The sequence below is a fragment of the Thermobia domestica genome, chromosome 9 (genome assembly GCF_964235325.1).
Source record: "Thermobia domestica chromosome 9, izTheDome1.hap1.1, whole genome shotgun sequence".
Lineage (NCBI taxonomy): Eukaryota > Metazoa > Arthropoda > Insecta > Zygentoma > Lepismatidae > Thermobia > Thermobia domestica.
This window is the reverse complement of record NC_137462.1, coordinates 117,447,193-117,461,916: the sequence shown is the minus strand read 5'-3', so window position 1 is coordinate 117,461,916 and position 14,724 is coordinate 117,447,193.

The window sequence follows — 14,724 nt, the reverse complement described above, 5'->3', positions numbered from 1 at the left end:
ACTTTTTCGCTTTCAAATTGCAGTAAATGTTAACATTATAGCGCCTGTCATTTATGTTAACCCGCCGAGTGACACGGTCATGCGGGTTGCATATAAATACGTTTATTTTTATACCTATGATGAACTAACAAAGGATTTGTACGTTATGGACACTTGAATGGTCAATTATCTCAAGACACTGGTAATTAAAAATTAAAGTGATATGATAAAAACCATCTAGGGTCCAAATCCTAATAACCCCCCAAAAATAAAAGAAATTGGTTCAGCCGTATTAGCGTGATGAGGGAACAAAGGATTTGTACGTTCTCTTTTATAATATAGATAGTATTTTTTGAGATACATTTGGATTGTGTGTTTTTACCCGGGGCCACTCCAGAAGGATCCAAAGTTGATGGAACGAATTTCTGGAGGGAATTTTCCCGTCATTCTCTGCTCAAGTTCGTTATGGGCCCCAATACATAACACCTCTGGAAAGTTTGTTTCATGCTGAAGACAGTGAACTATAAACCATGACTTTCCAATGAACAGTGTTGATACAATAGCTATTTCACTGAGAGCCTAAGATTTTCTTTATACTAACAGGGTTAATAGACCCCAGAGACTATTGTCCGTTGTCCATGGCACCTAATTTTTTGTGCATGAACATATCTTTGTTATGTTTATTGAATTGACTAGGTATGGTTCGGATGTCCGGATGACATGTTCATGTCCGTACGTTGTAAGAAGTTACCACGGTCACGAGCTAACTTCAACAATCCTCTTAACGTAGCAATTATTATGCACCAATTGTGGCGTTCTTTCATCCTTTCACTCTTTTGCTTTACATCGAATTTTCTATCACGTCCATCAGGACATTGTTCCATTTTCACCTTATATTGGTCACCTATTTTTTCTACTATTCCCAACACTTCCTTATTCACTTTTTTGTTTTACATCAGAAGATTATGCGTAATAGGCTAAAATAGATAGATGATTAATGAAAGTCTATGATTATGAAAGAGTTGATGGAATTAAAATGTGAGAGGAACAGGAAAACACCGAGGAAATACACGGACTCGATGGTCGGAAAAACACCGAGAAAATATACAGACTTGATGGTAGTGCTCTCAAACGGGTCGGGTCAGCTTGAGTCGGGTTACGGGTCGGGTCGGGTCAGTTCAACTCGGGTCGGGGTGTCGGGTCGGGTCAGTCGGGTCAGCTCGGGTCGGGTCAATCGGGTCAGCTCGGGTCGGGTTGTCGGGTCGGGTCAATCGGGTCAGCTCGGGTCGGGTCAGTCGGGTCGGGTTGGGTCAGTCGGGTCAGTTCACTTTGGTCAACTGAGTTTAGGTTGAGCTTAAACTCGGCTGGAGTCGAAAACTGCTGTTTTTCACTAGCTGCCTAATTAAAAATAGCAATTTTCATTTGATTTTATAGAAACCATAAATCTATTTTGAACACTTACAGCTAGTGCTTTTATGGTAAATGCTTATTTTTGTAATTGTGTGTACTTTAATTTTTAAATGTGGAAGATTGATTTTACCAATCGACTGTAATATTAATATCTACCCCAATATGGAGTCTGGATTTAGAACAAAACTAGAAGTTGTTTAAGTAACGCCAAAAGAGAGATTGGATATGGACGACCAAGCCCAATCAGGGCAGCGGTGGCTCAGTGGTAGAGAATTCATCTCTGGTGCATGGTGTCCATGGTTCGATCCCAGCTTGTGCTAAGCAGGCTTTGTGGTGGAGAAACGCCGTGTAGTGGGTTTTCTCGGGGTTCTCCTGTTTCCTCCCACTTTCTTCATTCCTACATTTCAATCATTTCTCATGGCCACCATATCCCTTAGCCAAGGTGCAGAATCGAGGGACCTTAAACTGAATATTTCATTTTATTTCACCAAGCCCAAGGACATCGATACAAGAACAAGATAAAGATTCGATAAGCAAGACGAATTGCATAGTAACCTTGCTCTTGGCCTTGTTTTGGTTATCACCAAGTAGCGATGAGCGTATTTTCTTGCTTTCCGTATAGTATGAAAGACCATAATCAAAATCACACTTGGTCTTCATTTGTACCGATGAGGCGAGCATTCTTGGCTCTTGTATAGCATGAAAGACTACCAAGACTACGAAATGCACGACCAAGACTTGACTGCAAGACAAAGAATAAGACGTAGTATTGATGACCAAGACCCAAGGAGCGAATTGTTTGAATTTCATTTGTTGGGCTGAAAGTGATGAAATAAACTTAGTACTTTGTAATTAAATATCATACTGTATTTTTAAATTTTAAATTACAAAATTCATATTATGTATCTTCTTACGTGCAACGTAAAATACGTTTTAATTACCGAGAAAGAAAAATCAAAGTGCCACGTGTCCCGGAATCATAAGAACCTATTTTGGAATGAAAGTTGAAGGGTTGGAAAAAATCACAGATGTTCTCCTGTTTCCTCAACCCTTATCATTGTAGTTAAACGATTTCCTTTTGTCTCCGCCAAGAGACTCTTGCTACTGCCTTCCGAGAAGACCCCCTGCCGTCCGAGCAGGTGAGAGCACTGACCTTGAAGAAAAATTTCGTCACATAGAACTAAAGCAAGAAAAAAATTTATCCCACGTCGGACATTGGTATCAGTTATAAAAAGGAATAACCAAACCTCAAACGTGCCAAATATTCATTAAGATGCATATACAAATCCCCCGCTTGATCTAGCTAGTGGTTAACGTGTAAGACTTCGGTACACATAGTCCGGGTTCAATTCCCAATGAGAGTGCATTTTGGCGTTCACCCAGTGTCGTGACCATAGTTCTCTCAAACGGATCGGGTTGACCCGACCCGACCCGACTCGGATCGGGTCAGCTCGGGTCGAGTCAACTCGGGTCGGGTTGTCGGGTCAGGCTACTCGGGTCGGGTTGTCGGGTCGGGTCAATCGGTCAGCTCGGGTTGGGTTGTCGGGTCAACCGGGTCAGCTCGGGTCTGGTTGTCGGGTCAGGTCAATCTGGTCGGATCACGGTTTGGGTCAGTCGGGTCGGGTCGGGTCAGTCAATTCGAGTCATGGATCGGGTCGGGTCGGTCTTCAACGCGACCCGACCCGACCCGTTGAGAGCACTATTTGATGGTATCAAGCACAACTCATATGACATGGGATGGGATTTGAGACCCCTCGCACCATTTGTTATGTGACTTTTGCCCATCGTGGAGTTTCTCCGTCGTGGCTGTCTCCCTTAATGGTTTTCTATTCGTGTTATTAACTGAAAGTGATGAATCAGAGTCTAAAGACGAAGAAATCCTTAGTTCTGTCTGATTCGGAAACAAATACAACCAAATAGAACAATGAGAAATTATATGAATTTGAATCCTTTAATCGTCAATGAATCAAAGTGATACTTCATAATCGAAAAAATAGTGTATCAATTATATTTTAAATAAGGAGCTATATATTTTAGATTTTTGAGACGAGAGAAAAATAACCATTACTTTTGGTAATGCGTGATTTATTCCCTGTTGACTGTATGGCATCCTTACTTGTTTTGTTACTAACATGGAACATCCGTAAAGTGTTGCACGCCGATTTCAACGAAATTTTGCAGGTAAATACTAGACACAAAATAAAGTGACCCGTATTTTTCGTTTCTGCGGAAAAACGGTTTAAAGGGCCTAAGCCCCTCCCGAAGTATTTTCAAAAAAAGCTCGAAATCTCCAAAAGAGCAGGTGCAATTTGCAGAAAATGGCGTATACACATACTAGATAGAAAATTAAGGAATACGGGTATTTTCTTTTGTGTGAGAAAATGGTTGCAGGGGGAGCAACGGCCCCCATTTAAATATCTCCAAAAATAATGACAAAGGCCAAACTGGACAAAAGGGCACAAGCAATTCCGAGGAAACTATGCATGCAGATACTAGACTTAAAAGGAAGAAATACGTATTTTTTTTCATTTCTGCGGAATTACGCCTGCTGCACAGTCTTTTTGGAACTACGACGTTACAAAATTGCTTACCCTTGTTCTCGTTACTTTCATATCTAAGAAATTTATCACACCATCTTCTTCTATCTCCCTCTCCAGAATAATTCCCTTCCTTTCATCATTCAATTCTCTAATAAAGTTCTCCAAATGCCTTCTAGTGCCTTTCCACACTCCAAAACAATCATCCACGTACCTACAAAACACTAGTAATTTATCACCACCCTTTTCCGCCACGGTATTCTCCCAATCATTCATTACTAGATCCGCTATTACTGGGCTTATACACGAACCAATGCTTAACCCATCTTTTATTTCCACTATCCTGTCGCTTATCTTGTAGAAACTATTGTCCCACAAAAAAAACTTAAAGCTTTCTTCATTCTATCCTTATCCCAGTTTTCAATTTTCCTGTCCTTCATCGCACTGTCCACTACTCTGAGAATTTCTTCTCTCTTAAGGCTGGGGAACATACTTTCTACGTCCACACTAAACATGAAAGTCCTTTCTTTTCTAGTCCCTAAATTCTTGATCAATCTTTTCACTTCTGCTGAATTAGCTGCTATCCTGATCTTCTCTCAGAGCTTTCGCAATCTTTTTAACCTTTTTCTCCAGGACTTCCATGAAATTATCAATACAGTCTAAAACAGGTCTCAGTTTCTTGTTCATTCTCTAAGTTTCTTGATCGTGAAGGGAGGATACCGAAGATGAAAGGTTTCCTAAAATTCATAACAAGGAAGTGAAACTGAGACCTGTTTTAGACTGTATTGATAATTTCATGGAAGCCCTGGAGAAAAAGGTTAAAAAGATTGCGGAAGCTCTGAGAGAAGATCAGGATAGCACGAGGCTAGATAGTTCAACAGAAATGAAAAGATTGATCGAGGGTTTAGGGACTAGAAAAAAAAAGGACTGTCATGTTTAGTGTGGACGTAAAAAGTATGTTCCCTAGCCTTAAGAGAGAAGAAATTCTCAGAGTAGTGGACAGTGTGATAAAGCACAGGAAAATTGAAAACTGGGATAAGGATAGAATGAAGAAAGCTTTATGTTTTTTGTGGGACAATAGGTTCTGCAAGATAAGCGACAGGATAGTGAAAATGAAAGATGGGTTAAGCTTGGTTCGTGTATAAGCCCAGTAATAGCGGATCTAGTAATGAATGAATGGGATGATTGTTTTGGAGGAATTTATTGGGATCATTTCTTCAAATACTTGTTGCCAGGATTTTTTTTTTTTTTTTGCATACGTGGTATCTAGTTGTATATATATATATATATATATATATATATATATATTTGGTCTAGGAATTAATTCGTGCGGGTGGACAAGAGATGGCGCAACGAACGGAGCGTCCCACACTTCCGTGTATCCACACATGTGTTGCAAACCCCTGTCATCGCGTATCGTTCGTAGTATAGGGCAGTGGATTAAAGCGTCAACAACACCAGTTTGTAGTTAAGTGAACATGGCGCAATTTGTGCCTGATAAAGTGTTTTTGCGGGGTGTCCTGCTGCATTACTTTAACATGCAGAAAAGTGCGACTGAAAGTCATCGTATTTTAGTGGAAGTGTATGGTGACCATGCTCTAGCTGAGCGAACGTGTCAGAAGTGGTTTGCACGGTTTAGAAGTGGTGATTTCGGCTTGGCAGACCAAGAGCGAGCTGGACAGCCAAAAAAATTTCAAGACGAAGAATTGACAGCATTGCTCGAGCAGGATTCGTGTCAAACGCAGGAACAACTTGCAGCAGCATTAGGCGTTGATCAAACAACAGTCTCCAAACGCTTGAAAGCCATGGGAATGATTCAAAAGATGTCACATTGGGTTCCACATGAATTGAAAGACAGAGACGTTGAAAGACGAAAAACCATTTGCGAATCGCTGCTTCAACGACAGAGCAGAAAGGGGTTTCTGTATCGAATTATTACGGGTGATGAGAAGTGGATCCAATACGAGAACCCTAAACGAAAAAAGGCCTGGGTGAAACCAGGTGAACCAGGTCCATCACAACCAAAACGAGATATTCACTGTGCAAAGGTTATGCTGTGCATATGGTGGGATATGAAAGGTGTGGTGTACTATGAGCTGCTGCAACCGGGTGAAACTATGAATGGAGAACGTTATCGACGACAATTAATGCGTTTGAAGCAAGCTCTGGCCAGAACACGACCAGAATGGGAGAACAGACATGATAAACTTATTGTTCAACATGATAACGCTCGCCCACATGTCGCAAAACCGGTCAAAACCTATTTAGAAAATGTCGGATGGGAAGTTTTACCCCACCCGCCGTATTCACCAGACGTTGCTCCTTCGGACTACTACTTGTTCGATTGCATGAACAACGATTTGATTGGACAGCGGTTTACTTCTTCAGAAGATATCGAAACATGGGTCTCTGACTGGATCGCTTCCAAGGATGAGGACTTCTTTCGCCACGGAATCCGTACATTGCCTGACAGATGGGCGAAAGTGGTGGCTAGCGATGGACAATATTTTTCTTAAGGTATTTATGTATTTTGTGTTTGTACTACAGCTTCAATGTGTACGTACCAACCGCACGAATTAATTCCTAGACCAATATATATATATATATATATATATATATATATATATATATATATATATATACTGCAATGAGTACTTCAGGCTCATTGCTATTTTATTCTTTTATTATACACAAATCTGCTAATTGATCGTATGTTACGAGTGACTTAAAGATTAAATTCAGCACCATTTGGACAGAGCTGAATTCGCTTTGACGGAGTTCGTTTAAGTTTTGGTTAGCCAATAGTAAACGAAACCACGTTTCAAACCCCATTTACTCGGTTTGACGACAGTTTAGTTTGTCAAAGTTCTACCGACAATTCTGAACAGTACGGTTCGGTTCGGTTCGGTTTGGGATCGGTTCGGTTTCGGTTAACCGTTCCAGACCGGTTTAAGTGGCAAACTGTAACAACTGTTTACGTTTTCAGGAACTGTCCACCCCTAGCCTGGCCTCCAAGATGTCTCGAGCTGACGACACCAGAAACCTCTCTTGGCCTTCATAAAGCAACAAGTAAGAAACATTCTATATTATACAACGCAGGAATTACGAGCAGCTGTTGAACACGCCTTCACATTCCTGACTCCGGAGTATCTCCGCAAAACATCTGCGAGAACTTGGCGCAGAATTCAGCTGTGTTACGACATGGATGGTGATCATACCGATGTCTATGACTCTTAAGACTTCAAGGTAAGTGTGTACAGACATTCTACCATAACTAACACTATATAGTTGAAACTAAAAGGGGGTACACCCACTTCCGGACCACCCTGTACAATAAATAATGTTGGTAAGTGGAAACATTTCTGTCAAATTTCTCTTCCAACTGCACTCTCTCTGTCGTTTCTTCTCCTATTCTAGCCTTACTTGTTGCTTCATATATAAGTTTCTTGTCAGCTTTCGGGTTTCACATTCAAAATAAATTTAAGAACAAAACATAAGCTTCCTAAACATTCCCTGTTATTCCCAAACGCATTTTATTAAGTCAATAAACAGAAGATACACTTCTTTCCCTTTTTCTATAAACCTCTCACCGGAAACTCTCTTGTAGCCTTACCTTTATTAAACTCAAACTGTTCCTCCTCTGCTGCATGCAATATAAGATTAATTCTTCTTGGTTCTCTTATCTTTCTGAGAGGGAGTTCGATATCTTGGCCAGTTATATCTTAAACAATGGCTATTCTTATACGTCATATATTTCAAAGAATCGGAATAATTGTTTCATGCCCTTTTTCTCTACATTCTAAGTGAAATCGATTGGTGTTTTATCAACCCAAGTTGCGTTTCCATTCTCATCTCGGATAATATACGTAGATCCTTCAAACCCCAAGTATCATAAATCCTTTATCCGCGCTAACTGTAATTTCTTCTTCAGCATTTATTCTACGCAATATACCTTTATTCTCGTACAAGTCCTCTATATGTTCTATTCAACTTCCTAAGACTTCGTTTCTCTTGTTCACTATCATCCTATACTTCTACTACCATCGTAATACACACTCGTTTGCTTGAATTTACATAGATTTTACGTTCTTTTCTCCTAGTTCCATATTCTTTCCAACTCTCCTTTTTATCCTCAAACTTCTTTTTAAATTCTTTTCTTGCTGTTTGTTTTTACCGTTAATCGTTATTTAACTTCATGTAAATAATTTTGTCTACCTCTGTATTATCAGGTATCCAAGCTTTCCTTTCATCTTCTGCAACTGCTTTCCGCAACACGACTTCTTGTCCGTTTCCTTTTCAGATTAACGTATTTCTTCTGCAACCTGTAAACCGTCCATCTATTCTTTTTGAGTTTGAATCCTTTTCTTCGAATTTTCAAATTAAGACAGCCCCTATTTCTTTATTTTCTAGCGTCTCAGTATCTTTTTTTTAACATACTGTTCCCTGAGCTAGATTTTCACTTGGGTATCTACTTCGAAAAGCACAAGGTTACAATCATACAAAATTCAATTCCATAAAGGGTTTTTGCTCGCCGTCTTCTATAGACCCATTGTACATATTTTATACCCAGTATGCGGGAAAATAGTGTGATAGTTTCCAGTTGTTTTCCACATTGTAACTTACTGGCACTGCTAGCGATTTGCAATATCAATCAGTATGATTTCTTGACTAGTTGATTAACAACCGGAAGAGCTGTTGCATTCTATAAAGATTTTTTTTCTAGCTACTGTTCCTCTTACTTCAATTAAAATTTACGTACTCGGTCTTAATTACTCGAAAGGTCTCAACCACTTTGCCAGTTGAAAAAAAAAAATGAGTCTAGCAGCTTTAAAGTATGTGTTGGATGTCTTTTTTTATTTTAGACAGAAGTTGAAATTAAAAAGCTTTCTCGGTTAAAGAATCTGGTGACCTCAATAAAAGTGTTGTACGTACTACCAGTAGGATTATGGGTCGCGAACTCGTACAGCGAAATCTCGTGCTCTATCTATGATCCTCAGAATATTATCTTCCTACCAAAAATAAGAATAGTTTCATTTAATGTGATAATTTATATTCTTATATTTTAAAAAATAATAATAGTATTCAGCATTTCTGAGATTTGTTTTTAATAGTTCTGTTCAATATACCTGTTGTAGAAAAAAAAGTCTCTTCTTTGTAGACGAGAATCATCTGTCGTTTACGATGTATCAAGACAGACAACTTTGATGACAGTGCGTGAATAGAAGAAGACATTCAGTAGTTCTTTTACGAGTTGGCTGACTGTTTTGTAGCTTGAAAGATGACATTCGTCTCTTCTTTAGTCATCAAACGTCACAAACAGTTCAAGTGCTTTGAAACGTACGGATCAGGGTTATAAAGAGTTTAAAACTACTTCTCCCACTGACTCCACGTGGAAGGTGCCGCACTGTAATAAAACGAGACTTCATCTTACAGTATGTATGTGTGTTGTGATGTGAATACGTAGTTATACTCCTTGGTTATTTGTGTATGTATGTGTGTGTGTGTGTGTGTGTGTGTGTGTGTGTGTGTGTGTGTGTGTGTGTGTGTGTGTGTGTGTGTGTGTGTGTGTGTGTGTGTGTGTGTGTGTGTGTGTGTGTGTGTGTGTGTGTGTGTGTGTGTGTGTGTGTGTGTGTGTGTGTGTGTATGCCTCAACTTAGCTTCTAGATTCCACCCTTTCCCACTGTTTGATGTATGATGTTTGGATCCTCCCAGTCTATATAATGATCTTTAGAAGAATATCTAATAGCAACACATTACTGGTTACAGCGAAGGTATAACGATGTGTCCAAAGATTAGACATATACTGATGGCTAGGTTTCATTGAATTGAACAAAATGATATGTGTAGACTATAAGGAAATCAAGAAAAAGGATTTTTTGTAAACCTGTAATGTACTATTACACGCCACGTATTAAGATTACGTTGATACTGAAATATACTCATATGAAGCTTTTCTTTATGGTGTAGCAAGACGGCAGTTACATATTATGGTTAATAACTAACTAACTAACTCTATCGCCTACGGAACCCGGAGGTTCAATGCCGCGTTCAAAAAAGCTCTCCACTGACTTCTATCCTTAGCGAACTGCATCCAGTTTTTACTTTGTATTCCAATCTCTGAGAGATCAATCTTAATATTGTCCTCCCATCTGCGCCTAGGTCTTCCTAATGGTCGTTTTCCGATTGGTCTTCCAGTCATGACTTTGAAAGCGTTTCTACTTTCTCCCATTCTAGCTACATGACCTACCCACCTAAGCCTCCTAGACTTGACGACCCTAACAATGTTGGGTAAACCATATAAATTATGTATTTCCTCGTTATGAAGTTTCCGCCATTCCCCATTCCCGTTCCTCTTGGGTCCGAATATTCGTCTCAGGATCTTGTTCTCAAATACTTTCAGCCTATGTTCTTCCCTCAGAGTAAGTGACCATGTTTCGCAGCCATACAAAACAACAGGCATGATTATCGTTTTGTATATTTTAAGCTTCAAATTCCTCGACAGAATTCGCGACAAGAGATTTTGAACCGAATAGTAACACGGGTTAATTGCTCACAAAATTATGATTAACTCTAAAACTTTTATTTTTATTTGACTATAATTAGACAACAATTTTTAGGAGGGAGAAAAATCTATTTTGTGGGTTCTTGACTAGAGACTTGAGGTAAAAAAAAAAAAAAAATGATTCATGTAGAGTATTGTACTGTATGGAGCAGAAACATCAAAGTTTCGCAAAACTGATTTTGAAAAAAGACTGGAAGCTTTCGAAACATGGATATGGAGAAGAATGGGGTGAAGTGCTAGAGAGTACGGTGGCAGGAAAGAAATAGAAGGGAAGAAGGATACTACAAAATGAAATGAAAATGAAATCTTCAAGTTTTACGTCCCGCAGTTATACCGGCTAGGCTAAAGGAGACGGTAATGAGAAATGAATGAAATGGTACATGACGAAAGTCGGAGAAAACGGGAGAATCTCGTGAAAACTCACGCACAGGATGTTTATCCACCACAAGGCTCACTTAGCGCGAGCTGGGATCGAACCAAGGACCCATGTACGACAGGTGAGTGCTCTACCACTCTACCACTCTTCAGCTATACGCCCCTGAAGGAGACTGCGGTTGATAGGTGGTATGAAAATTATAACAATTGTACGTGAAGACGAAAAGGTTAAGCCGAAGATTGTGGAGCATGAAAACTTAGTTGCACCAAACGACCTGCCAATAATGGGAGAACACTTACGATAATAGTAATAATGTTGTGCATGACTAGTCGAAAGATAAAATCGAGCTGAACGAAATTACATGCTTTGCGATTAAATTACGATGCTTAATTTTCGAGAAAATTAATAAAAACCAAAATTTGTAGCACTAAAAATTGTTGTTTATTGTCAAGAATAATTGATAAGTTTTATCCTTGTGGAACAGACAGTTTATTTGTTTACTTATTTCATATGTAAAAATACATTTAGTTAAGTAGCAGATTGCATGCATTGATGTTTGTTCTCTCTCCTAACGGTGACACAACTACTGCCAACATTGACACATACACTTGAAAAGTTTGTTAAAAATCAAGCTTCAACGTTTTTGACTTCTAAGAAGTACGTGGTCCACCCCCTCCACCTATAGTTGGGTCAATTTAGCGAAAAAGAAACGTTAACCTAAAACAAATTCCAACAAAAGGTCTGTGAACGGTTTTTGTCTTTACCAGGTGCGCTGATTGACAGAAAAAAAGTTTACCAAAATCTGGCAACCGGAAGTGACTTTTTCAAGATGGCCGCCAATAACCTCAGAAATCGCAACAAAAAAACTATAGTTTTCTTATTTTTAATGGCAGAACAATTATTTTTCTATCAACCTTGCGTGTTTCCTCTCTACCAGATGCACTGATTAATAGAAAAAAGTCTACCATGATTTGGAAACCGGAAGTGATTTTTTTTCAAGATGGACGCCGCTAATCTAAACTCTCTGTTTGAACGTAACGAGTTATTTGACTCTTCCTGATTGTTTGTTTGTGACAATGTATATTACAATGCTATGACAGTAGACTGTAAAGGAACATTTCATGAGATGAGCATAATTGCTGCATTGATACCAGGAGTAAGGTGAACATGTCTTGTGAATAGGAAAAAATGTCGAAAATTCATATAACAGAGACGATAAATAAATATTAAAATAGTGGAGTACAGTTTTGCCAGAAATACATTACGAGAAATAAAATTTAAAGATCTTGCATGTTATCAAAACTGTAACATTACAACTCATTTCGTATATTTTGTAGAGTTTTCGTTTCGTTTCAAGCACCCTGTACCAAATTGGTAGGGAATCATGTATATAATTCACTAGGGAAATTCTCATCCTGGCCAGTCCTCAATTTTATTTTTGCCCATGATCGATATTTCTTCCAGTGACAAAACGTGTATTCTATCAACATTAGAATTTATCAACAAATTAGTCAGCAAACACTACGTCCCTCCTATAATAATTTTTGATCAGCCCTTTTACCTAGTGAAATAACCAAAGCTGCACCACAGGACTCCCACTTAAAAAACATCGTACTTATTATTGGCAGTTTTCACCATTTCATGACTTTGCTTGGAGCTATAGATACATTAATGGACAAGACAGGTCTGAAAAATTTTTTAGACGTGTTGCATGATGAAAATGCTGTAGTGCAAATAAACGGAAAAGCAATTCCAAGAGCTTCACTAACAAGAATAAATGAGGTACTTCAAGTGAAGAAAACTGAAGTTAGTCCTCAATCTAAAACGAGCAAGTTGTAAATAGCATATCAGCAAATGATAGATACTGTACGAGTAGATCACACTGTGATAGTGCTGACAAGAGTAGATCACACTGGCTCTTGGTTCGATCATCTGCATGCGATTAACAATGCATTGTTGATATTTGCAGCAGCAGGGCACTACAACTATCAGCAACCAGCATCTTTGTACCTTCAGGAAATGAGTGAAATGGAGAACAATAACCCCGAGTTCTACAAGTTATTTCAAAATGGGTTGTTTGTCATCCGTCGAACAAATCACTTTTGGGCTTGTCTAGGTTGCGTTCTCGCCACTGAACAAAAACTTATGAGATCACTTATAACCTCCGGCGGTTTAACTCATGAAAGCAAGATGACAGAGGATCAGCTAGCATTGTGGACTATGTTAGCCCACATGATATCTGATTAAAATCTTACCATACTTTAATGAACTCTCAGTCCACCAAACACAGGAAAACCTTCTTCTGGTGCAGTACTGGTTTCGGCTGTTTTGGAAAAGTTTCATGGGATGCTAACCAATGACGACGGCGTCCCAGAGCTTCTTACAGGACCTAGTTCTCAACACATGTCAACACCCTGTCCAGAAATGGCTCCTTCCTCAGACGAAATAGCAAAGAAACACAGTTTTCTGCTCGGGTTGTCTTCTGGCCCGGAGTCAAATCATGCGGGATCTATTGACCCAACTTGTAGTGCTTCCCAAGTTGATAGAGGTGCTGCCGAATGGTTTCTCCACTCACATGAATTGTATTCATGAGGCCGCGGTGGCTCAGTGGTAGAGCGTTCACCTCTGGTGTTTGGGGTCCCGGGTTCAAACCCTGCTCCCGCCAAGTGAACTTTGTGGTGGACAAACACCGTGTGTGTGGGTTTTCTCGGGGTGCTCTCGTTTCCCCCACTTTCTTCATTCTACCATTTTCATTCATCTCTCATTACCACCGTCTCCTTTAGCCTAACCGGCATAATCGTGGGACGTAAAACTCAAAAATTTCATTTCATTTCATTTTGAATTGTATTCATAATTCCTCACATGTGTGACCACTGTTCCTAACCGCCTCAATTGCTGCCTGAAGATCGCCAATTTGTACATGTGTTGGTCCACTGGCACTTGGTGCATCTTCCAGTGTTTCGTTACCGTCCTTAAACTTGTGAAACCACTGCTGCATTGTCCGCGTAGTCACGACATCCTCACCAAAGACCTGGCATACATTCTGCTCTGCTGCAGCGGCGTTTGACCCCAGTTTGAACTCGTACAGCATATATGCCCTTAAGACGCGCTGTGGAGGTCCCATGTTCACTCTGTCCTTACGCAAGTTCATGGTATAACTGAACTGCCACAACCAGGTGGTATGTTGGATATACCCACACCAACAACTGACCTTCGCCTTATCTCCATTTGCATTCAACTCACTGATGAGAGTCAATGGAACACAGGTCTCCACAAAAAGCGACAGAACTTTCTTGGTTACCTTTATACAAAGATTTCTAGACATTGAAGCCACCATCAGAAAAGAATAACCTTCTAAGGACTTTAAATTGGGAAATAAAATGAAATAAAATTTGTTATTTAACGTCCCAAAAATATGTCCTTTAGTCTAAAGGAGACGTTGATTAGTGAAAACTGAATGATTATGAAAGAGTTGAGTTGATTTTGAGTTTAACGTCCCGTTCAGCTGCGAGGCTATATGAGACGTGGACCTACTGATTAACGTGGAATCCGAACCACATGAGCTCCCGCCGGGAATCGAACATGATTATGAAAGAATTTGATTGGATGAGAATGTGGGAGAAAACGGGAGAATATCATGAAAACCCCTAGGACACGATGTTAGCCTCAAGCTCACACAGACTGAGATTGAACCAGGAACTCCCGGTATTAAAAGTGAGCACTCTAGCACTGAGCCTTGGTAATAAAAATCCTCTTGTGTAAATTTAGTTTCAATTTCCTATTTACTGGTACCGTTCTTGGTATTTAGCTTCATTTTCTGCTGTTTATTAGCGCAATTGATAGAAGATAAATTATATAAT